Source organism: Phyllostomus discolor, chromosome 7, assembly GCF_004126475.2.
Source record: "Phyllostomus discolor isolate MPI-MPIP mPhyDis1 chromosome 7, mPhyDis1.pri.v3, whole genome shotgun sequence".
NCBI lineage: Eukaryota > Metazoa > Chordata > Mammalia > Chiroptera > Phyllostomidae > Phyllostomus > Phyllostomus discolor.
The window spans coordinates 20677300-20702612 of NC_040909.2; the positions used below are offsets into that span (position 1 = coordinate 20677300).

The window sequence follows — 25313 nt, forward strand, 5'->3', positions numbered from 1 at the left end:
TGAGTGCTAACACGGCTGAGCACAATTACTGTAATTTTATAGTTCCTACCACACAACTATCAAGGCCTATTTTCTCTGCAACCCATCCAGAGACGTGAACTTGCAATTTCCTCGGCAGGGAAGGACTGTCACGCATACGGATCACTTCAACAGACACCGAAGTTCATCTCAACGGGGAATCCTTACTTGACACTTGACTTGGAAATCTGCCTGGTAGTCGACTTGATTTCAATAGCAATCAATGAGAATTACCCAAACCTCTACCCATTCCCATTTGTTATTTTTGTAGATTTTTTCCTAAGATAATTTCCAAAGTTGATTTTTCAACTTAATGGACCACTAAAAACCTGGCAGGACCTGAACACGAGGAGGGCAGAGGAGTAAGCAAGCACAGCTGAAATGACCCTGAGGTCTCACTGAGGTGCCTGGACATTGAGCCTGCTCCCCCTTTGCCAGGGAGGGGACCGATGGCCAGCTTCCTCATGCTCATGCTCCCTTCCCCCACAGGTGGGTTAGCAACTTCCCACGGGTTTTAAAGTATCCAGGGGCTGGGAGCTGCTTTTCCCAGAGACCTCTAGGCATTGCTCTTCTTCCAAAATTCAGTCTGCCTGGTGCGAGGTCATCTGATTTTTCTCCTCTGAGAAGGTTTCGCCCTCAAGCTTTCCCTGGAAAAGGAAGAGTGACAGGGGAAGAATATCCCTCATTTGGGACATAAACCCACACTGTGAGGCCACCAGATAATAGTGACCCAGCAGCACGTCTAGGTGGCCGTTAAGGAGATGCTGGGAGACTCACATCCCACCTCTGATCCTGGCTTTGTAAGTTTTCCCTTTCCACATGACGCCTATTTCTCAGCCATGTTGTGTGACATTGTGGAGTTTACCTGGACCCATGATGTATGAGACAAGGCAGCTCACAGGGGCCTTGCCTGGCATGGCAGCAAGTCACTGGTTTGTCAGCTTGTTGGTTTACGAGGTGTCTTTGCTAAAGCCATATTTTAAAGGACCTATAGAGTGGACTTGAGGGGTGAACTTGAGGATTGGAATCATGAGTCATTCAGGGGGAAAATTTGTACGAAGTCCCAAGGGAATGAAACAGTTTACTGAGTACCTAGACTTGCAAGCAATTTAGTATTGATGAAATGCTAAGTATAAGAAAGTAGTAGATGAAATAAGGAAGGAAGGATGGGTAGGGTCAGGTGTGAAGGGCCTTGGACATCAGCCTAGGAGTTAGACTTCATCGTGGGGGCCCGTGTCCTTCTGATGGGGGTCTGCCGCTAACCACCTGAAAACCCACCGAGAATCCCTCAGGGAGTCAAGACCAATATTTTTCTTTTGATTGTGTGAGTGACAAATTATACTATCCAGGAACAGTTGTCACTCATATGTGAGATATAAAACAAAAAGAAAGAAACAAACACACATCTCATAGGTATAGACAAAAGAATGGTGGTTAACCACAGACGGAGGGTTATGGGGGAGCATGAAGAGGGTGAATGGGGTGGAATACATGGTGGTGGAAGGAGACTAGGAAGATGAGGCTTCGGTGAGGGGTGAGCACACAACACAGAATACACATGGCGTGTTACACAGTTGCACACCTGCAACTGACCAATGGTATTCCAATACATTTAATAATAAACAATAGAAACAGCTTAATGAGAGAAAAAAAGGTCAATCTAATATTTTTATGGCACATTCAGGTGACAGACCATATTTACTGTAAAAGTGAAGGTATCACAAAAGTTTGAGAAAGAGGAATGTATTAACAGCTATGAGATGCCTCAGGGTGCACAGTGAGGTCAAATTCACAAGAACCTCACTGCAGTGAACTGACACCAATTCATGTTGCAAAAGACAATTTAAATATTCAGTAAAGCATCCAGCACCATGTGTCATATCAATTTAATGTTAACTTAAATGTCCTTGGAGTTGTGTCTTTGTATTCACTTTGGTTTGGTTTTAGAGTTGTACAGAACTATTAGCCCAGGAGAGTACATCTGAGCTTTCAATTGTATATATTAAGGTAACGCTATAACCAGAAAAACATGCTAGCCCGAGGCAGGGCTTGGGGGAAGGGCTGTGAGAGACCAAGTATAGTATGGGCTCTGGAGCCAGACTGCTTGGGTCCCAATTCTGATTCTATTACTTCCCTGCTCCGTGACATTGTCTTTGAATCTCAGTTTGCTTACCTGGAAAATGGGGCTGATTAAAGTTCCTACCACACTGGCCCATTGTGAGAATTCAATGAGCTTAAGCTGCAAAGTGCTTGGCACAAAATAAAAATACCATGGGCATCCTATTGTGGTCTCATCTTTTTTCCTTTACCTGGGATCCATAACTTGTTCAAGTTGATGAAGTACACCTATAGGTACGGGGAAGATGCTGGGAACTGTCCTATTGTACAGACAGACGTGCATGCCTAAAAAATCTTTTCAGTGAGTAGATTTGATAGAGAGGAGAGATTTAAACGTATTTAGAAGATAGAAGTGAATGGTGATGTCATTGAGAACACTGTTCTTAGAGTCTGTTCAAAGGGTAGTTCCTAAACCAGCCTCACCTGGGATCTTTTAGGAAATGCAAAACCTCAGATCTCTAAATCAAAACCTTGCAGCCAGCAGTGTGACTTCCAAAGCTCTTCAAAAGATCTTCATGTTCTGGTATAAGAGTTGGTACACTCCTTCTATAAAGGGCCAGATAGCATATTTTAGACTTTGCAGACCACATGGTCCCCTTTAAAACACATTTAACAAGTGGACATCATTGTGTTCCAAAGAATCATCATTAACAAAAGCACATGTAGGCTGGATTGGGACCCCTGCCCCAGGCTGCTGATGCCAGCAGCAGTGACTGGCAGTAAAGAAGGAACCACTAAGTTCGGGGTTGAGATGCTGAACTTGGGATATAAATGGCCAACTTTCAGTTGAATTTTCAGGTTCTGGAGCTTGAAGGAAACAGCAGGGTTGAAGGTGCAGATTAAAGACAGGGTAAGATGCTAGTTTAAAAGGTGGGTGCAAACAACACTACCCATGCTGAGCACGAGCAAGGAAGATGGCCAAGGATGAAATGCAGAGAATACCAATATTGATGACAAAGGAATAGGAAACACCACGAGGGATTGTGGGCTGGACAGAGAAGGAGGTAACGTGTCTATGGCCAGTCCCAGGCCCTGCAGTAGTATAAGTAGTGAGTAGTGGCCACCCTGCCTGCAGTCAGGACACCCCCGGTGACTGGGGGTACTCACACTTAAGTGTGGGGTGAAATGAATACCTTTAAAATGACAGCAGTCACAGGAAGAGAATGGAGAAGTTGATAAAATGTTCCTGCCTTTGTAAGTGAGAGCTTACAAAGGAGAAGGCAGGTCCCTTCCCCACATACCACCAGCAGGGAGAGGGGAGACAGAGAAGTTTCAGGCGGGCAAGGAGTTCGGGTTCATTCTTTTGGGTAACTTCAGTTTTTATCAACAAAGTAAGAGGTAAGGCTGTCAAATAAGATGAGAAAGGTTTTATGTTAGAGATAGAAGAAAGGGGGATAAATAATAAAGCCACAGCTCTTTAAAAAAGAATAAGTCAAACTTTTTACCAATTCAGAGTATACGCTGACCCGCCCCCAATTAGTGGGAATTGGTGGTGCTCTCTAATTACACTGGATTTATGAACAGGCTAGACATAGAAGAGATTTTTATTCCCTACTCTCTATTTTGGCACTCGCTTCTTGATGCTCTCCTTCACCTAACCCACGTTACGCTGACATGATCTTTGACTTCCCACGGAGAAGTGTTCATTTTAACTGGCAGGCAAATGATATTACCCTCTGAAGGCCCATCATGCTAAATGACCATTAAACCATTACACTTAAGAACTGCCTCTCAAGATAGAGATTTCCAAGTGCTTCACACAGTATCACTGTTTAACTATCAGCATTTTATAGACAGGGAAATGTCATCACCAAGCTCACATGAACTCCTCTGGCTATAAACAAAACATCTGTGGCTGGTTAGCTCCCTTGGTTGGTTCATCCATGAAGTTAAATGACCAAAATTGTGGGTGGAACCCTTGTAAAGCTCTGTTAGGAAGGCTGTCTTTACAAGCCATTTCTTTGCAGCCCATGCGTTACACGAGACGTCTCCCAAAAGAAGGCCCTGATTCAGAGAGCGTGTGGCTGCCAGCATCGCATCCATGAGCCTCCTCTCTCCTTATTCCCCAGCATAGCCCGTCCATGGTCACCAGGCCCTTCTCCTTTCCATCTACCCTCTTTCTGTGCCTTTCCCCACGTCCTTCCTTCCACTGTGATTCTTCTGTTCCCACCCAGTCTCTCTGCACTTTCAAGTTTGCCTCAATGTCACTGATGTCCCACATCTTCCTGATAACCCCAGTCTTCCTGAGTGTCTGTGGAGCTGAATGACCACCCTTGGAATCTATGTTCTGTGATTTGGTTCACAATTATATTTGGTTTGAAACTTATGCAGGTAGAGCACAATTTAATACAAAAAGGAGATCTGTCTTCTATTTCAAATATAGCACGTCCTAGCCGAGTCATCTTGGACAATGCACCCGACCCCTCTGGACCTTTATTCTGTCATGTGAAAGATGAGAAGCCCCACACCTGTAATTCTCTGCCTTATACTTTTTAATCACTTCAGCCTCTGCTATCATTCAATAAACACTTGACAACTGGTAGATTCCTATTAATAGATAAATAGAAATCTATAAGAAGAGTGCAAAACAATGCCAAAAAACCATGCACACAAAACCTCCCAACCCTACGGGCAACACAAGCCACCAGAAACAGGTCTCTTCCTTTCTCTTACCTTCAGCCATGTTTTTTAAAGTTGTGAAGTCATGCTAATTTTGACATTTTTACGTGTTCATTTGACAACCATCTTCAGGCCACAACTTCAAAAAGACAGTCCCAGTGAGAAGTTTGTGCCTGGACAATAGGACAGGTGACTCAACCGTACTGAAGGAATGAACGCCTTAGGATACTGCTGCATCAGAGGTGCTCCAACTGGGATGGAGCAAGTCCTTGCGGGACATCCACGAAGTCAAAACTAATCTCATAACAATACAAAACTGCTTGGCTTTTTCACTCTCCTGCTCACAAGTGTGTACACTGCAGTTTTCCAGAGCTTATCGTGAAATGGGATTCAGGACAGCTTGAATGCAGAGGCAGGTACACAAACCCAGTTACCTTCCATTGAGCCAGACACTTAAGAGTTCCAAAAAATGTGGGAAAATGCTCTGCTTCTCACTAATCTCCTTGTTTTGGGAAAATGATTTTTCATAAATGATGTTATTTATATTCACATTCAATAGGCTTATTTTAAATAAATCAATAAGCAAATTTCTTGGCTTTAATTTCTAACATGATAACTATTCATAATTATTACCAGCATACAAAATATCTTTGAGGTCCTCAATGACCTTTAAGAATATGAAAGAATCCTTAAATTAACATTTGTGAACTGCCTCTCTATCAGTAAGGGTGTGCATTAAATATTGTCTGTATGTGGGAAATAAGTTAAAGTCTAGGAATTCTCACCAACTCATGTGAAAAATACACTCATAACAAAACACAAGTGGTTTTCTTACTGATTTTTAGTGTATTTTTTCCATCATCATTTATCCCCCTTATGCCCCCTCCCACCTCCAAACCTCTCCTCCCCTCCACAGTCACCACACTGTTTGTCATCCCCAACACTGGGCATTTCCTCCCAACCAGGGCCACACCATCCCATCACCTCTGCTTTCCAGGCCAGCCACACTAGAGGCCCCTGACCAGGAGTTAGGTGGAGCAAGCAGCAGGGAGGGAACAATGTTCACACCAGGACCTCTGCTCCATGAGGTCCGTTCAGGGATGATGCCCCCTACTCAACTCTTGTAATATCATGTGTGTTAGTTTGCTAAGGCTGCCATAACAGAATACCATAGGCTGGATGACTTAAAGAGATTTTACTCACATTTCTAGAGGCTAGACGATCAAGGAGTTGGAAATTTGGGTTTCTCCTGAGGCTTTCTCTTCACATGGCATCTTCTGTGTTGGAGTATCCCTATGATCTCCCTCTTTCTATAAGGACACCAGTCCTATTGCATTAGGGCCCACACATGTGACCTCGTTTAGCTTTAACTGGCTCTTTAAAAGCCCTGTCCCCAAATATGGTTACATTTTGAGGTAGGAGGAGGAGTGGGACTTCAACAGATGAATTTTGGAGGAACACCATCATGCTCTTCCACTAGTGATTTCTATAGGCGTACCTACCTCACTACACCATGTACTACACTACCATCTTTCTAAGTCAAGTATCTATACAAGGCCCTTTGAGTTCACTGAGTTCCAGTTCCTCATTTTACTAAACTCAGGTGCACAGAGGTGAAATAACTTATCTAAGGCCACACAACACATTGCTGGCTAACACAAGGAACTATGTTTTAATTTTTAAACGTAAGCTTATTTTCAACATATTTAGGAGGATGTTATTTAGAGAAAGCTTATGATGATTTTAAGGAAACATTGCTTAAGGTGCGCTTGCACTTATTTCTTTTGTAAAGATTTTTTTCAGTGATCATGCCCCAACTTACTGTGTAGAGAATAAGGGGTGTGGGGGGAGGAGGAGTGTGTGGGTTTGTTAGTATCCTATATGTCACAGGGGGCAAACATAAGACCCATGGGCCAAATCCAGCCCTCCACCTTGTTTTATCTGGCCCAGCACCTTGTTTCTACCCGGCAGCAGCACTGAGCTCTCGGTTAGCAGTTAAGGAGTAGTTATATTTATACAGCCCTAAAATTACACTGGGCCCTTTGAAGGCAACCATGAGGCTGATGTGGCCCCTGGTGAAAATGGGTTGACACCCCTGCTCTACATGGACTTGCCTATATTGACGTACACCTATGTTCAAACAACCCTTACCAAGTGTTTGACATAAAACCCTTCAATCACAGAAAAGCAATAATATAAAATATAAAGAAGCCTTTTGCCATATGACCTGTGGAAAAGCAGCTGCCAAGCTCCTGACTCCCTCAAGTCCTGCTAACTCATTAAAGAGCTAAAAGAAGGCCACGAGAGGGTGGAGGCAGGTGAAAGGCCACAGGCTGGGAAGGTAGAATGGTCAAGATGCAGGAGGCGTGTTCCTAGACCCCACAACATCAATACTCAAATGCGCCCAGTGTGTTCTGTATTTGACACTCCTTCCTTCTCCCATAACGCACAGCTGGAAATGTGCTCTCTGAGCCTTTGAGGCACCAACAGTCCTGACTTGGGCCCAGCTCTCCGGAAACCATCACTGGAATATGAGGGCGATATCAGGTCTCTGCAATGTCAACATGTGCAAGCTAAGCAGAGGTTCTCGGGACGACTTGCCTGGTTTTATTGATCTAACACAGGCACTAGCAAACTGCAACCTGTGGAACAAATCCAGCACTCTTTTTCTATCCCCAGCTTTTAACTGGGGGAAAAACTTCATGACACCTGAAAATGTACACCTCAGGTTTCAGTGTCCATAAGTGAAACACTAGTGAAACACACCATGCTCATTCCATTACATATTGTCAAGGGCTGCGTTACTTCCACAATGGCAGAACTGAGTAACTGTGACAGGAACCATCTGGTCCTATACAGAAAAGTTTGCAAATATCTGCTCTACACTCCTAAATCCCCCACTCCCAACAGAGAGCATATAAAGCACATGTTTTAGATTTTAATATATTTGCATATTCACCCTGGGAAACCTTAATGATTTAGCAAAACATAATGATATCTGCTGAACATAGGATTTTGTAAGACAGGCTAACCCAGAAAGACTTAGAATTCTAAATCCCATTTAGCATTGCCAGAATTTGATGGCGTGAGACCAAAACCCTCTCAGGTAAGAAGAGTTCCTTTAGAACATTCTGTTTAACTTCCAGGTGAGGACAGTAACAGCATGCCTGAGATCGTTCTAACGTATATTTATTAAAACTGTGTTACAATTGAAATGGGACCAAGTTTTCTTACCGCGAGGCTCTAAGACAAAATTCCACCATCCTGTATCCATCCTGTATCAGTAGCAGCTCAGGGTCCACCCCAAAAAGAGACAAACCGCCCAACCCCCAGAACCACTTCTTTCATAAGGTACCTCAACATAAAACGGGAAGCCGCATCAGTTCTTTTCTCTGAGCTCTTCCTGGCAAGCAACTACTTTCCTGGTTCAACCCAACTGGAACAAATATTCCAAGATGCAGATCAGGCCAATTACAAAGAGCATTGCTCAACATAATTACCTGTAAGAGTATGAGGAGCTTAAACGGAGTAAATCTGACACGTACCTCCTGTCCGTAGGTCCCAAGAACAGGTCTCTAGATGAGAAGGATGGGTGACAGTCTCTTTATGGTGACATTCAGAACCCTGCAACAGAATTTCCTTCATTTAGCAGCTTTAAATGGCACAATTCAGAAAAACAAACTTAAAATGAATTTGATTAATTAGCGTCTTTGCCTGCTTCCTCACAATACCTCCTTCCCATGACTGAGTGGGGAGTTTGAAGGCAACCAAGAGGCTGATGTGGCCTCCAGTGAAAATGAGTTTGACACCCCTGCATTAGGCCAAAGAGATGCAACTCATGTTCCCAGATTTGGCCAATAAAAATACAGAACACCCTGTTGAATTTGAATTTCAGATAGACAACAAATATGCTATTAGCATAATTATGTCCCAAATAGAAGTATGTCCCAAATAGTGCATGGAATATTCCATATATATTGTGTATATACAGCTATTCCATAATATATGCATATATTATATGTATAATATATTTGTCGATTATCTGAAATTCACATGTGTCCATGCATCCTATTATTTTTGTAACAATCCTAAGAGCAACTTTAATTCAAAATGCCTCTTGGAGGGTAAGTAGAGGAGGAAAAGTTTGGTGGCTACATACAGCCCAATCCTGGAAGGTAAAAGTTCTTAAAAACTTTAAAACAAACCAAAACACCCTGAAGCCTTTGCAGTCTGTGAAACGTGAGACGTGCTATGTTGCCGGGCTTGCAAGGAGAAGTAATTAAAAGTAACAGTCGTCCAGCTATAATACAAAATAAAATGCAACATCCTAGATTTTCAAGTTCCTTAAATTGTTTGTGCATATATCTTACTGATTAGTGTAACTAATTCATAATACCTATAATGTGTAAGTGAACAAAACTATTTGTGTGCTTTCTAATTCACTCTAGGCCGTCATCCTGAATTATCAGGATGAGAAGGCATTTTCTCTACAGCTTTGGTGAATTTTCGCTACCAAATAAATCAGTTTAAAGCTCATCTTGGCACTCTCCTACCCCATCATTTTAATGTGGAAGAAAACAGAGAAAGGGATTTGAACTAACTAATCCAATTGCTTTCTCAGGATACAGACTGCTTAAGTGTTGCCTTAGAGTACGTCTGACCTCTTGAACTCACAGGGCGGGAATTTAGGTAGAAAAACTCAGCAGTTCAAATCGCTGTAGCTTTAAGACCTGGTAAAATTTAATCTCTGAGGTTCCTGACAGCAAATTAAGGTTGAGCAAAATAACCAAAAAGTAACATGGTGAAGATAAGTTTATTTTTAAAGGTTGAAAATGCCCCAAACACCAAGCACTTAGGAGGAAAGAAGCTACTAAAGTTTGAGGTTTTCATATGAAGTTATCAAAGTATAATGATGTAGACAAGTAGCTTGGCAGGGAGACATGAATTGAGGGCAATGCAAAAAAACAAACAACAAAAAAGAACTTAAATAATTGGGTACTAGGAATCTTTTGCCTTGATGACTTTAACCAACCTCAAGGCCATCATGGTGCATGTAATACCTAATCTGCCTCAGGGTTACTTTCATCACACAGAGGATCGGAGTGTAGTGTTTCTGTTTCTTAATATTAGTGACTGGCTGGAGCAAACCAAAAAGGAGTTACTTCCCTCTGAGTAGTCTTCTGAATGTTTAATACAGAAAGCCTTAGCCCAAAGTTAAAAGCCACCCCCCCACCAGTATAACCCCCTGAGCAGGCCATGATAGGTCTACAACTTGGTTTCTCCCGGAGGCCTTGGAAGCCTCGTGTGTTAATTTTCACACCTGGAAAATTCTATTGCTATGACATTTCAACAAAGTAAATAGGGACCAGGATACAAATATAATGAGAATGAAGATTCTCAAAATAATGTTCATATTCAAGAATTACTTGGGGAAACTTGTTATAAATGCAGATTACCAATCTCTACCACAGAGCTTCTGATAAGGTAGGTCTAACTTTTTCTGAATTTTGTTTTGTTTTGTTTCCAATGCATATAATAGTTATTGGTCATGCACTATGAGCAATGTAATATGCTACACATTGAAAGTTCAGAAATATGAATTATACTATCTTGTCTCAAAAGTTTGCCATCATTCAAGCATTTTATTTTTCAGAAAAGACCTATAGGGATCAGTCATTAATCTGCTTTAAAGAAGAGGAAGTAAGATCCAAAAAGACCACAGAATATAGTCAAAGACACAGAGACAGTACAAATAGAAGTCAAGTTCAAACACAGGTAAGTTCGTTCGTTCATTCATTCATTCATTCATCCCTTATTGCTCTCAACTCTTTTCTAACTACTTTCCTCCTAGACCCCTCCACTCTGTCACCCTGAGCTACATAATGTCCTCTGAACCTGCTAGATATATACCTGCCCAAGAACCTTTGCTTTTTCTCTTCTCTATGTCTGCAACATTCTTTCCTGTTACCTCTTGACTTCCTCCTTCAGTCTTTGATTGGCTATCACCTTCTCAGTGAGACTTTTGATGGCCGTATTGTTAAAAACTTACAGCTCTCCCCTCCCCGGAACACGCTGTGCTCCTTCCCTGCCTTCCCTATTCTTCCAAAGAGTGAAGTGTAATGGACTAAGCGAAGACACTGCATCTCACAAATCTTATGGGCAGCATACTAATCACTCCGAGTGATGTATGTGTACGTATATATTTCATCATTTCTTGCCTGTCTCTATTGCTAGGATGCTGCTTCTTAGACCTTAGCAGCCTGGGAATCACCAGAAGAACTTGTTAAAACACAGATTCCTCACTCCCACCTCCAGAAGTATGATTAAAGTAATGCTAATAGCATTGGTCAAGCAGACTATTTTGAAAAGCCTTGTCCTAGGGCAGACATTCTCATCTGGGATGATTACCATGCCCTCCCGTCCACCCTGCAGTTCACAACATCTGGAGACACTTTTTATTGTTGCATCTGGGGTTGGGAAGCTACTTGGCATCTCCATGAGTAGAGAGGCCAGGATGCTGCTAAAGATCCTACATTGCACAGGATAGCCCCCCCAACAAAGAATTATCCAGCTCCAAATGTCAACAGTGCCGAGACTGAAAAACTCTGCCCTAGAAGAATGCTTCTCAAATGCTACCATGCATCCATACATAGAGGACTTATTAAATGTATACTGCACCCCCAAAGTTTCTGCTTTGTTAGGCCTGAAAATTTACATTTTAATTAAGTACCCAAGTAAAGGAAATACTGTTGGTCCAGGGCTCCCACTAGGAGAACAATTAACCAGAACAAATGCCCCATTAAGCAGGGAACTTTGTCTCTTTTGCTCACTACTTCCCTAGCAACAGTGTGATACAGTAAAGTCCCTCAAGTTTCTAATTTTTTAATAATAGATCCCTCTCCCCACAAGTTATTCTGATCCATGTAGGATGCACTGAAAAAAAAGGATTCTTTTTGTTCATTGTTTTGGCAGCAACTTTGAGTCCCCTTCTATTCTTGTTGACTTCTAAGTGCATTTACTGCCAACCAGAGAAGTCTGATGAGAGTTCCTGTGTTGGCCCAGATGTGCCCGTCTGCCCTAGGGGCCGGGGGGAGGGGGCGGGGGGGGGCAGGGAAGAGACTCAGATTGCACCTCCACAGTAAGAGCCCTTCAAAAGAAACAAGCTGTCAAATATAAGTGTCTGCGTTTTTTAGGTATTTATGATGGAACTACAACTGGCTCCCAAGCAATTCCCATTTTCAAAAAGTAAAGGCGGAGAATTCACACACACACACACACACACACACACACACACAACACCACATTTAGTTCTTAAATCTGATGCTTGAGTGAGGTCCCTGGCATTTTAACACAGTGGGACCCGGTGTGTCTTCTTGAATGTGCTTGTGCTTCCATACCCACATCTATGGCAGTTCCATGACAGTATCTTTCAGGTGCTGCCAACGACCTCGCCTTACATCATTTTCTGGGGGAATATTAAATTTGGTTCCTTTTATCCTGTGCCCAAGGCCAACAATGAAGCAGTTGATCTCCATAATTCAGACATGTCTGATATCTTAGATTCAATTGCCCGGTTTAAGACAGGCACTTAATGAAGAACTGGTGAATGAGAAGTTTAATGGCTAAAGTGAAGACACTCCATCTTACAAATCTCTTTTTACTCATGTGGAATCATCAGCCAGGGTTATTGATTTGCATTTACTGACGGGACTTTCTATTGTTTTCAGATGTTGTATCCCCAGCCCGTGTCTGAAGGCTATTAGTTTTCAGGGCTGTCCTGAAAAAAAAACCCAAGCCTTCCCTAAGCATTCACGATAACTTCGAGAATTCAACACCTTTCCGAAAGGGGCAAAAGCATTTCACTGATTGTCTTTATTTCACAACAATGAGAATCTACAGAGAAATAATCAAACCTTTCAAAAATGCACACGATTCACTCTTTACAAAAAAAACAGCATTATTGAGTTATAATTTACATACATAAATATAAATTTATAATTTACATGGAATTCACCTACTTAAGTGTACAATATAACAATTTTTGGTAAACTTGCAGAGTCGTTCAGTTATCGCCACTATCTAGAACATTTCAATCATCCCAAAGAGAAACCTCAAGCTCATTGATAGTTACCAAATAGCAGCCCCAGGCAATCATATTCTACTCTCGGTCTCTATAGATTTGCCTTTTATAGACATTCTAGATATATGTTATGATACAATATGGGGCCTTTGGGCCTGGCTTCTTCCACTTTGCATATTGTTTTGAGGCTCATCCACACTATAGCATATATCAGTACTTCATTCCTTTATATTGCAAAACAGTATTCATTGTATAGGTTTATTATCATTTGGTTAGCCATTCACCAGTTCATGGGCATTTGATTTGTTTTGTTTTGATATTATGAATAATACTGCTATGAACATTCGTGTACAAACCTTTATGTGGACATACTTTCATTTCCCTTGGATAGATTCCTAGATGTAGAATTTCTGGGTCATATGGTAAATCTATGCTTAACATTTTAAGAAAATGCTGAACTGATTTTCCAAAGTAGCTGTTGCCTATTACAATTCCACCAGTGGCACGTGAGAGTTCTTATTTCTACACTTCCTCTCCAACACTTGTAACTGCCCATCTTTTTTACTGTAGCCATCCATGGGCCACTCCAAATGTTGAAATAACAGTGATTCCAAATTTGTACCACAAATATAAAAATACAACTCATTGTGCAGGGCCAGCTCTGTGTAATGTCAACTGTGTTTCTGCTAACCCACCGTGAACACAATGAGATACTGTCCATAGTTTATAAAAAAAGAAAGAAAGGAGGCTCAGAAAGTTTAAATATTTGCCCTCAGGGTCCTAGCAAGCAGGTGGCAGGATCTGAATTCTATGCCAGATGTGTGTGATACAAAACTTATAAATATAAGAGTTATCCATGCAGAAGTAAAGACATATTTGAAATACAAGCATGGCTTCATCTTATTAATCACAGCCAAGACTCTTCTGTTCGTGTCATCAAAAAAGGAATCAACAAACAGGAAAGTCAAGTGTTTCAAAAAACTACAGCTTTTTCTTTGTAGAAACTGCACTGAAGTTCTAGAAAATAATTTCACCTTGAAATTTTCTCTCTAAATGACAAGTCCCACAGTTGTAGTTTTGATTGAAGATTTAACTAGCAAGATATTTATGACAATCAAAACTCAAATGAAACATACTTCATAGTCTTAAAATTGCTGAATGGTTTTTATTAACTGTACTGAATCATTTGCTACAATCTAAAGATGTGAATTCTGACAACTGCTGTTCATGTTTGAGTGCTCAAAAAACATTTATTGCCAGTTTCTGGCATCCCGTCTGTGATTGAAGAATATTGATGTTTCATCTGGCTCATATTCCATTACAAATAGGCTGCTGGTGGAATGGTGAGGGCTGGTGTCAGTGGATGGAACCGCTCCAGCTGAAAATCTGCACCTCACTCTTCTCTAGCCACACCTCTTGTTCCACCCACTCTCCTACCACCACCCAGCTCTCCAATACCATCTGATCTGTTCATTGTCATTCAAAAGAGCACCCTGCTCTCTCAAAGTCTTGTTCTTTTCTGTCTCGGAGATGCTCTCAACACTGACTAGAAATGCTCAGCATTTCAGAACAGGTGCATTTATTCCCTTTGGATTCAATGTTTACCTGGTTGACCCAGAAGGGTTGCTAATGAACACTTGCTTCCCTGTGTTATTTTGGACTATCTGGTGATGTAGACTGTTGCTGCTTAAAATAGGGTCCACAGACAAACAGTATCAGCATCCCCTGGGAACTCATTAGAAATGCAGAATTTCACACCTCCCCCCTGACCTACTGATCAGAATCTGCATTTTAACAATCTCCCTAGATGATTCTTAACTTCAGCTAGCATGGACTCCAAGGTCTAACCCCCAGACCCAGAACCTCACGTTACCCAGCTGGCTATCTGCCCTTTCCAGGAAAAACAGCAGGGAACATTTATCATTGAGAAAGCACTTCCTTCTCTCTGCAGAGGTTTCTTCTCTCTGACTCCAAACACACTAAAGCCACTCTTTTAAACAACAAAAATCTCTTGACCTTGTTACCCCTGTGAGGAAGAGTGCACTATTGTTCACATTTATCTGCTTCCTCTCCCAGTAGGAGTATTAAACAGACCCATCCTGTTAAACCCATATTTGCTTATATGACTTGCTTTGTCTAATGAAATGTGACCAAAGGTGGTAGGTGTCACTTTTAAGTAGAAGTTTTAAGAGTCAGTCAATGCTTTGAGCCTCTGTCTCTCTGTCTCTTTGTTTCTCTGTCTCCCTCTGTCTTGCTCTCTCTCCCCCCACTATCACCACACTGGCAACGACCCAGGTAGGGGAGGCTCTGCCAGCATGAGTTCCCAGAGAAGACAACACAGAGCAGAACCTACGGGGACCAAGGGAGGCCAAGTAAATTTGCTGTTGAAAGCCACAGAGGCTTGAGGTCAATTTGTTACAGCCTATTTTAGCAAAAGCTGACGAATAGACTTTGAATCACTACTGTTTATCCCTTTTTCAATTAAAGCAAAAAAATTACACACACACACACACACACACACAGAGGAAAAAGCATACCTAGAGAAAGGAATCTTACTTAGAGTCACACTTACATGTGAAATCTCTGGTGGAATGTCCCCTTCTCCTCTGCCAACTCTATCAATGTTTTTTAAATTACTCTTCCAATTCCAGATTCCTCCCAGTCTACATTATAATTGTTTTATTTCTTTACAGCAGGGATCAGCAAATTTATTCTGTAAATGTCCGGAGAGTAAACATTTTGGGCTTTGCAGGCCATATGGTTGTCACAACTACTCAGCTCCACTGCGGTAGCTTGGAAGAACTCTTCGACACTTCATACATAAGTGGGTGTGGGTGTGCTTCAGTAGAACTTTCCTGATCCAAGGTTCAAAATTTACAGATTATTCTTAACTTGACCCACACACTAATTTCCTCTAAACTTAACCATGGATTAAGAACACACAAAACCACAGAAACTTCAGCTGAAGGGATGATAGATATTTGTCAACCCTGTAATTTCACAGATAAAGAAATTGTTACCCAAACAAATTAAAAGTCACATCAAAAACATAAGTCTAATCAATATTATGCATACCCTGATAACTTCAATTTACTTTGAAATGCATAAAAAACAATGTGGATTGTTGAATGGGTAAATGGATGGTAGACAGGTATGTAATAAAGCAAGGATAGTAAGACGTTAATTGTAGGATATGGGTGGTGGCTATGTGAATATTCATTATAAAATTCTTCTAATCTTTCTATATATTTGAAATGTTTCATGATAAAATGTTAGAGAGATGGTAGAGTACACCAAAGCTAAATAAAGTCTATACGCCTGAAACACAATTGATTCGTGAAGTGTAATTTCACTTGATAAATATCCCATGAAAACTTATTTGACAGAGTTTAAAAAACTGATCTAAGTAAGGCCTTGAGACACCAGCTCAAATACTTTCACGTTCATTCACGTTCAATACTCATGAAAAAAAAGTATTTATTTCATTCAATAAATACTTTTTGAGTCACTACTGTACAATAGGTACTGGGACACCTTGGTAAAAAGACAGATGCTGAACTTGCAGTCTAAAAGAAGATAGGAAGTAGTCAATCCTTGGTGATTTTGAAATTTTCGAACAAATATTGTCTATTAGACACATGATGTTTACTATGTTGTATTTGAACCACCTTATACATGGAAATTGTAAGTACTTGACCACTGGGATCCATTCATTCAGTGTCATGTACATCAAACCCAATGAAAGCTTGCTGCCATATTGTTTATAAAATGAGAGCTCGGATACTGGTACAGGAGAAAGTGTGGCCCCGGTGACATACCTCCGTTTGTATAGAAGGCAGACCTCTACCAGCACGCTTCCAGCAGTTGTTCCATAGCTGAAGACAAATGCCTTTATCCCACTGAGTGTAGAGTCAATAAATTCTTGTCCTTCCACAACCTGAAGAAAGCCAGCTCTCAAGAGTATGGTTACACTAGACTTAGTGTGGTGACCACATTGTAGGGTATATAAATGTCAAATCACTATATGCTACCCCTGAAACTAATACAATATGTATACTAATTATACTTAAATTTTTTAAAGTAAGGTTAGGTAACGATATACAGTCAATCTTCATTCTTCGTGGAGTCCCTAATTGTGAATCTGCTTACTCACTGAAATTTATTTGTAACCCCCAAATCAACACGTGCAGCACTTTGAAGCTCACTTGTGAATGTGGGCAAAGCTGTGAAAAATCGGAGTCACCTTATGCGCACATTGGCATAGGTCAAACCAGGCAGCACTCTGCCTTCTCTTTTCAGCTCCCGTACCATAAACAACTGTCCCTTTTATGGTCTTTTAAGTGCCCCAATTTTCACATTTTTGTGCCTTTTGCTGATTTCACTATTTAAAATGGCTCCCAAGCACAGCGCTAAAACCCTGTCCATTGGTCTTAAGTGCAAGAGGCTGTGATGTTCCTTACAGAAAAAATACGTGTGTTAGATGAGCTTCATTCAGGCATGAGTTATAGTGCCGTTGGCCTTGAGTTCAATGTCATGATTCAACAATATATATTAGATAAGGCATCTTTGTACAGAAGCAACCATAAAACAAGGTTATGTATTGATCCGTTGATGAAAATGTTGTGACCAAAAGACCAAAAACCTAACCCTGTATGTTCCTGAAGGGCAACTGTTCAGTATTCACTAATTTAAGGTTCAAGGTATCTCTATAGGCCATAACTACTATGAATAATGAGAATTAACTAAGCATCAAAACAACTTTACACATTGTCAGAAAGCCCTATGACCAGCATCTTCTTGAGAGCGACTACTGAGCTGTCCACCCTTACTTCATCCATGAACAGACAAGGCATGTAGCCAGAAAGGCTGACCTGGGGGGATGTGAGCAGAGTGAAATAGATGTCACAAGGCAACAAAGCATAGGGCATGCCTGTCCAGGGTGGAGAGTAAGGAAAAATCAGGACATTAACATCAAATAAATTATTTCTTGTGTTTTTGGGTGGTCATAAGGCATAGACTGGTATACCTACGTACAGACACAAGTTACGATCATCTTAAAGGTCATAGTGAAGCCTGATTCTTTTTTTTTTTAAAGTAACACTCTAGGACACTCTGAAGTAGAAGACAATCAATCATGGAAACAGATGGGATATAGAATGTGCTGCTGTGTTGCAATTAGTAAAGGCGGATATGGATGAAGCAAAACTCATTATGCTGAAAAGCAGAAACTCTGCAAACAGCAGCAAACCTGGAGGTCAACCACAGCTGTAAACCGAAGGACAAATGTACCACTGGTGAGGCAGAGACAAGACCAAAAGTGACAGAAACACCATCCTGGGTCATCCGCAGCTGCTCAGCCCAAACAATAAAAAGCATTCAGTGGTTAGTTCTCAAACACAAACTGAGAAATCAATAGGCTTGAGAATGTTCTAGTCACGGCTCAACAGCACTCACCTCCCCTTGTAAAGAATAATTTTTTTTTAAAAAAAGAGTTTTTCAGTTTGATGGGTTAAAAACCTACAGGCCAGAAGGGCAGAGATTTATTAATATTATATCTTTGCAAGCAAAACCACAATCCTAATGCCTTGGAGATGGTCCTAAAATTCTCTCTGAATTTGTCAGGATGGAGCAGCCCAACCGCAGTGTAAGTGGCTATGGGGAACCCAAAGTCTTTGCACAGAAGCCAATTTGCATCCCAAGGGTGACATGCTGCCTTTCCCCTAGTCCAAGTGTGGTCCACAGACCAGCAGCAGGATGTCACCTGGGGGTTTGTTGGAAATGCAGCTCCAACCTAACAATACTGAGTCAGAGCCAGTGTTTTAGCATGGCGTCCAGGTGATTCATACATTGAAGCTGTAATAGCACTGGGCTGCACTTAGGGTGACCCACACTGTCTGGAGCCTGGCATAAACACCGGAAGTCCATGCTGTGGGTAGCCTCTCAGGTTCAGGCAAATCTGGACAGCTACTAACCCTGTTCAGCCCAATACCACAACCAAAGGAAGTTCCCAGTGGGAAGACTTGAGACTCACAGCCCCTTGGGGATCACTGCTCCCTGAAACAATGTCCCAGATTTTATATTGGCCACACATTTGGTCTTATGTGGTCCCTACATAAGGAAAGTGGGACAATGGTAGAAGGTTCATATGACAAGCTAAGACTTTGAGGAATAATCTTCCTCCACACCTAATCCTTCTACTCCAGGATATAACTGCCCAAGGAATCTTGAAGCTGAGCAGAAAGAGACCAGGAGACAGCTCCAGGAGCCCAGAACCATTCTAGAGAATTGGTTTCATCATCACCAGACCTTTCAAAGGCAGGGTCAGCTCCTCCAGGGCAATGGCTCTTAAACTTCAGCTGTGTCAGAATCACCTGCAGGGCCTGTGAACACAAACTGCTGGGTCCCACGCTTGGACTAGCTGGTTGAAGAGGTTTGGGGCCGGGTCGGGTAGGCTGACATTTTGCATTCCTAGTATGTTACCATAAGATGCTGATGCCGACTTGCTGGGATCACACTTAGTGAACTACTTACTGTTCTAAAGGCCCAGCTTCTCCATTCTGGAAGAAATGCCTCCCTTTTACTCTATGCCTTTTCCGCAATAAACCAAACCCCAACAATCAAGCAACGTACTAGTTTGCTACCCAGAGGGTCATTCCAGATAAGCAGCATCCAGATCACATGGGAGCTTGTTGGAAATGCAGAATCTCAGGCCTCACTGAAGATCCGCCAAATGAGGCTCCATATTTTGCCTAAAGCCCCTAGTGACTTGCTTACACAGTAACGTTTTAGAAGTACTGCATGTGGGGATTATTAAGGGCTGTTAAACCTACATCCTGGGTGTAAATACAACTGCTTAATCTCACCCGAGCCTGTATCCCAGGCTCTGCTCTTTCTTTTATTTACATATTTTAATTTTAACCACAAAAATGAAGGAAGTTCACTTACTCACACCTCTGCAGATTCATCGGCCAAATGAACAAAACAACTTCCCTTCAACAGCAAGGACAGAAAGCTCTGCCTCTGCCAAGGAAGAGCATTCACACTGGCTTGAGCAACACAGGTCTGCTCTCCCAGGGAAGCAGTCACTCAAGGGAAGCCACCAGAGTCCCGTTAGGACACCTGGGCAGCTCCAGTGCCTGGAGCCAGACCTCAAAATCCCTGCCTTTGCAAGAGTCCCAGTTGGTCAAGACTCTTGGGAAGGTTTCATTCCTACCTGTGTATCTCACTAAAAAGCAGTGTATTCCCTTTTGCCAATAGGCAATGCTACTGTCACATTCTCTATCTCCACTTCAGTTTTGCCAGTAACGTAAGACCACTTACCCTATGATTTTTGCTTTGTACTCCTTGAACTAGATACCAAGTCTCCTGCAAACAAACAAACAAACAAAAAACAGTGACAACTAATATCTATGAAGCACAAGTCACATTCCAGATCATGTCTTCAATGTAACATCCATTATCTCATTTACTCCACACAACAACCTAGTAAGTACGTAACTGCTATGATGAGTCCCTGTTTCACAGATTAGGAGATTGTGACAGAGTGGCTAATTAACTCACCAAAAGTCACCCAGCAGGCCGATTCCAGAGCCAGCACAGAAATGAGAAAGGCATTAAACCATCATTCTTGTCTCATCTTTTCTCTCCATGAAATTATAGCTTTTTGAAAAAGCTGTATTAATGCGGAGGGTGCTGCATGCAGGAAGGATCCTATCACGTGGGTAGAATGTGTCTTTGAACCGGGTTGCATCTCGACTTCCTCCTGTGGTCAGCGGGAGGATGAAGAGCTCTCTGCCTCTCCCCAAGGTTTTGGGTAAGCCTGTGCCTGGACATGTAAACTGTAAAAGCACAGGCTGAAGACAATGATCAAAGGGATGATAATCACCCCAAATAATTCATTAATTCTCACAACATCCTTGTGAAATACAGGAAATTGAGTTCGGATTAATTGTTGGCAGTAGTCAAAATGTGGTATGCCGAGACTCTATGCTTGTTCTTCAGCTGGGGAGGAGGGCTTTCTGTCACAGAAACTTGACTCTCAGGACAGGGAGGGAATGTGGAACCTCTCTAGGGAGTTGCAGGAGAAAGACTCAAAAGGAATAGGGTAGTTTCTACCTGTACAGCAACCATGGTGATCAACAACAACCTGGGCACCCAGCTAGGTGGCACTTCCCAGCCTCCTTTGTAGTTAAGCATGACTACCTAATTCTATTTCTGACAGGATGTGAGGTAAGCAGAAGGCATACATTCCTCCTCTAGTTCTACCCGACAAATACCTCCCATGCATGACCCTCCCTCTCTTGCTACATCTGCCAACCGGATGCCAATGCCCAGGGTAACCAGGAAACCTCACATGGAAGATGGCAGAGTCTTTGTTAGCCTGGGTCCTTGAATAGCATGGACCTATTGCTCCTCCTCAGTCCAGGCATGTCATGACACTGTCACCTACATATTACAGAAACTTTAACTTCATTGAGCCACTGAGATGTGGAGATGTATCTGTTACCACAGCTGGTATTAGCCAAACTACTATGCTGGTCCCCTTTACCCCAAAATCTGTTGTATGCTAAATTAAATGTTATTCATATTGTTGCAAATTCTCATGAATAAAGATTCCATCTAGGATTAGGTGGCATTTTAATCTTATATGTGTGTTAATCTGATTGTTTTCCCCTTAACTCTCATCTGGGATCAGCCATGCTGGGTAAATAAGAGTTTTGTTCTCTGGATAAATGGACAGGAAAAAAAATTGTAGCAAAGACAGAGAAGGAGTTTGCTGAAGAGAAAAATAAAGACAGCAGATATTCCGAGCTCCTCAGGTTTCCAAGGCTAAAGCAGTCATAGAGTAAGGTGGGGTGGCCCCAAAAGAAGTCTCCCAATGACAGTTTTGTCTGACTGGTCATGGGAGGAGGGAGAAGGAAGAGTGGTTAGGTGGCTAACTCACTGGGGAGGCAGGCTCCAGATGTCAATAGTCTCAGGACCTCGGCATGAAGTTCACTGAATACACTCTGTGTATAGGTAGACAAAGTGAATGTAAATGTATTTATCACAAGTTTACAGACCAGGGAAGTCTCATGTTTGGTCTGTCCAAGGTCATGCAGCACAATTCACTTCCCAAGCATTTGAGAACCTACAGTTTCCTGTTTCTCACAATGCTCAAGCCAGTGCACTCTCTCTCCATCTGATCTTTCTCTGGGCAATATCAGCTCCCAGGTTCCCTGCCACCCCACTGCAACCACACCCTCTACCAGCCTGTGAATGGGCAACTTAGGAATTTGAAGCCCTGAAACCAATAGAGAAATTTTGAGACTGAGCCCAGTTCATTACAGAGGTAGGAAAATGTGACCCTGATGCCCTGCCTTTTTACCTACTCCTTTGTCCCTTATAAGCAAGAAAGATGATCTCCAAAACATCACTGCTCCCAAAGCATTGTGGCACCAGCCTTGCCAGTCAGGGCAAAGAGAGAAGAAAGGCAGCCCCCTGTCCTTTGTTCTGGCTGCACACATTTGACAGGCTTTCAGAACCTCAGCAGATCTCCTGGCAAGAACAGCAATGAGCAAAGCCCTCCTCCCTGTTGGGCATGGGTAATGCCTCCTGGCAAAGACCTCAAGCGCATTCATCTCTCTCCAGGCCCTTCTAGGGCTGCTGTGCATCTGCAGAACAGATGGGAGAGTCTGCTTGTCTGACTGTCGGCTGTTTTATTTCACTCAATAAACATTTATTGAGGCTTTACTTGTGCCAGACCCTATGCTGAGGGATGTTCTGTTGGTGTGTATGGAAGTGTGCGTGCCTTGACCTGCCTCAAGATACAGATGCTGAGAGAATACCTTGAGTGTGTCTTTTCTCCCCAGGCATCACCAAAACAACAGGTGAGTGGGGAAAAGGAATGAATAACCAATGGCACAGTAGATTGACTTTGTCAGAAAAGAAAAATGGTGTGGTTCCTCTCAATGGTCCTCAAACTTTGCTGTGCACACGATCACCTGGAAGCCTTGTTAAAAAGCAGGATGTGATTCAACAGGTCTGGGGTTGGACCCAAGACTCTGCATTTCTAACAAGCTCCTAGGTGATGCTGATGCTGCTGGCCCTAGGACCACATTTAGAGCAGCCAAAGGCTTATCTAATTTTCATGCTGCCCTGATGTGTTGCTTTGCTGTTGTGTGGGCAGGTAAGAGGTAGATAGTTGATTGAAATCTGTATGTACCCATGAAGAATATAAGTCTATGGAACTCACTTTATAGTGAGCCTGTTACATGCCAGGTACTTTGTCTATTTAAATTCAACAAATTCTCAGAGGTAGGCACTGTTACATCCCTTTTATAGGTGAGGAAAAAGTCAGAGCAATGAAGTAACTTGTCTGTGGTCCCAAAGCTAGTAAGCAGTAAAGGTAAATATTTGAAATTGTTTCTCTTTTTAGATCCATGTTTTAGCCAGTCGCCTATGCTGTCGTCTTATCCATTTAGGTTAACATCTTTCTGGAAATAGATTGTTGAAGTGCCATAGATTTAGTAATGGGAGTTACCTTCCCGTGAGCCTTCAAACCCAGTAAAATCTAATCTGTGATTCTCTGCTCAGAATCCTTGCTGAATTAATCCAATTTTTAAAAACATAAGCTATCATTAAAACCTCTAGGTGAATAAAAAAAAAAACCACCATCAAATTAGCTGATTTTCCCCTTCTGGCAATGACTGGGCAGCAAAGAACAGGTATCCATGTGTGGAAGGGGATGGATTTTTGCCACATTGGATTGAAACAATAATACTGTGAGGACTGTTTACCAGGAGGCCTTTGGCACAGCCCAGCAGTCCCTGGAGAACACGCGAGTGACGATCACTAAGGCGGCTCAGCCAAGTATTCAAAATATATTGGGTTTCATGCTTAAAGAATTATGTTTATTGTTTCCTCTAATCAATTTTACTTCACAAAATAAAGAGTGATATATCACTCCTAAGTTCTCGGAAGAAAGGGGTGTCAGAAACCTTACAAATAAAGTATGTGTTAAAGAAAATGGGTATAGAGCGGGTTCTTAACTGAAGAGAGGATGTATGGCCCCCTCTTAACTGACGGGAGGAAATCGTGACCTCGAAAAAGCACCCATGATTTCTCAAGAGAACTATTACTTAACAAAATCTCCACAATAACAATGAATAACAGCCTGCCAAAGAATATAAATAGAAAAGGATTTAATATATATCCCATAGTCGTGAGATTACTGGCCAAGGAAGCCTGGTGCTAATAAGATCACTCCCTCAGCCCCCAAATCAAATTCCTCAAAAAACAATATTCATATTTCTAACTCTTATAAGGAGAGAAGATAATCCTCTATAATTTGCAGCCCAATTGGCATTTATTTCTCTATAAGGAAAATAAGGAACTCAAAATGATAAAAAATAACTTCATTTTGAAGTAGTTTTTAATATGCTAATCTAACTATAGCTCTGAATCTATAATAGGATAGTTTCCATGTTTTTTATATAAATACAATGAATCTCCAATAAGAACGAAAAATGAAAATAACCTGAATTATTTCCCATCATTTGCGCATTTACATAACTGTAGTCATTCTTGAGCAGTTCTCAATCTTCTCCCTCACTACTTTATTCTATTACTCTCACAAATGTTGCTCAATAGAAAATCGAAGCGGCCAAAATGAAGAATTCTTAATGCATCATTAGGCCTTTGGAGCACAAAAATTGACTGCATCAATTAAAAACAAGGATCCAGAAATATATTTTCTGTGTTTTGATTATTCAAACTATAAAAGGGGGTAATGTTTCAATAGGTTTTTTCATGTACAAATTTTATTATGAGCTCCATGTAATAATATAAAATACAATGGAGATAAAATTCACAAAATATATTCATTAATAAATACATTTTAAATAATAATTTCTAAAATGTGTATATTTTATACTTTCTAAAACTGTTGCACATCTATTATCATTAATATATAAAACTCTGGTTTGTGATTATGAGATGTGTTTGCTAATATTTTCATTAATAGTAAGTCATTTCATTAGTTGTTATTTGTTATTCTAGACATAATTAAGAAAGATATTGAGATTAGAATCATGTAATTTACTTGCCTTTTGTTGGTCTAATTTTTCTACTCAACTAAAAGGCTGAGATGGATGTAATAATATTCAGTTTTGATGTAAAAGGTTATAATACATTTGCTTTAATTTTTTTCTTTGAAATCTAGTTCTTAGAGAACTTATCAAAATATTACTTGGCATTTCACAGTTACCAAAACTGCAACACACCTTCAAGAGTATCTAAATTAAATAAGGACTTTCTGATTTATTACAGCAGTTTGAGAAGATTACGGTGACCTGCATCTAACCAGCAGTTCTGAGCAATTATCAGCACATGCCATGTGCTGTAATTGACGAACAGGGTCTGTATGTGCATTTTGATGTCCGATCTATGTTGGGGTTATCACTGGGGATGTGGCAGGTAAAGTTTTCTTTATCCAATT

General features: G+C 41.4%; 1 long non-coding RNA gene across 1 annotated transcript in view; it reads right to left on the minus strand.

Moving 5' to 3' along the window:
- Nucleotides 1-3717: 3717 nt before the first annotated feature.
- LOC118501584 overlaps nucleotides 3718-25313 on the minus strand; it is a 33016-nt gene continuing 11420 nt past the window's right edge. The window contains exons 2-3 of the long non-coding RNA XR_004904207.1: nucleotides 8301-8379; nucleotides 3718-3730 (exon numbers count right to left, since the gene is read on the minus strand). This is a non-coding gene — a long non-coding RNA (uncharacterized LOC118501584). The remainder of the gene's footprint in view (nucleotides 3731-8300; nucleotides 8380-25313) is intronic.